The 1,091-nt window shown below is 44.3% G+C and overlaps 1 non-coding gene across 1 annotated transcript; it reads left to right on the top strand.

Moving 5' to 3' along the window:
• The first annotated feature begins 689 nt into the window (after window positions 1-689).
• On the top strand, window positions 690-771 carry TRNAS-GCU (transfer RNA serine (anticodon GCU)). The gene has a single exon. It is a non-coding gene; the product is annotated as a tRNA-Ser (tRNA).
• Window positions 772-1,091: the final 320 nt, after the last annotated feature.

Consider the following 1,091-nt stretch of genomic DNA (forward strand, 5'->3'; position numbering starts at 1 on the left):
ATCCAAGGATGTAATCTGTTCTTTACACTACAGGACATGGCACTCAGCAAGGATACAGAGCTGAATAGTAATAACTGATTGTGACCAGGGGGTCCTGGAGGATGAGGCCCACTTCCTGCTACACTGCAGTAAATATACACCGTTGAGGACCGCCCATTTCCAAAGACTCTCCGCCCACATCACAGATTTCACCTCCACAGATGAGGAAAGGAAACTCTATATCCTACTGGGGGAAGAGGAAAAAACTGTGCAAATAGCAGCCCGATATGTCACAGCCTGCCACCAACTGAGAGGAACATGATACCACATGGACTGTATAACCCCATACTCCCCTCCCCTATGGACTGTATGCCTATACCCCCCTCCCCTATGGACTATATATCCCATCCCCCCCATACCATCTATTACATCCTCCACACTCCTATGGACTCTATACCTATATCCTCCCCTTATTCCCACAATACCCCCCCCCCCCCCCCCCCCCATGTTAATGTTTTGTTTTGTTTTGCTTTGGCAATGCTAAATGTATTTGGTCCTGCCAATAAAGCTTTTTGGATTTGGATTGTTTTACAGAACTCCCTTCTGACTATACAATGGATTACGTGAATAGAACAATTCCAACAGAAACCTGTACCTGTAACCTGAGCTCTCAGCTAGTCTGTGAAGCAGGAGGGGGAGGGGTATCAGCTGACGAGGTGGCCGAGTGGTTAAGGCGATGGACTGCTAATCCATTGTGCTCTGCACGCGTGGGTTCGAATCCCATCCTCGTCGCAAGATCTTTTCTTAGCTGAAAATTGTGGCCACGACGTAAATTGCCAGTATAAACTCTCCTGGCCTTATTCGGATGCCTAATTTTCATATACAATAGTTTATACAAATTGTATGTAAAAGTCAGACTGCTTTGCAGCGCCATATGCAGCTGTGAGGTCCTGCGTATTATGACACTTTTCTCTCTTGGCCAGCATTAGACGCTGAAGCAAAAGTACCCAAAACCTTATGATTTAAAATGAATTGTATTTGTAGTACGGATAATTCATAGAACATTATCAGTTTCATATTTTTTATTTTTAGTTATATAGCTCTTTTTTTAG

This window comes from Hyperolius riggenbachi, chromosome 4, assembly GCF_040937935.1.
Source record: "Hyperolius riggenbachi isolate aHypRig1 chromosome 4, aHypRig1.pri, whole genome shotgun sequence".
Taxonomy (NCBI): Eukaryota; Metazoa; Chordata; class Amphibia; order Anura; family Hyperoliidae; genus Hyperolius; species Hyperolius riggenbachi.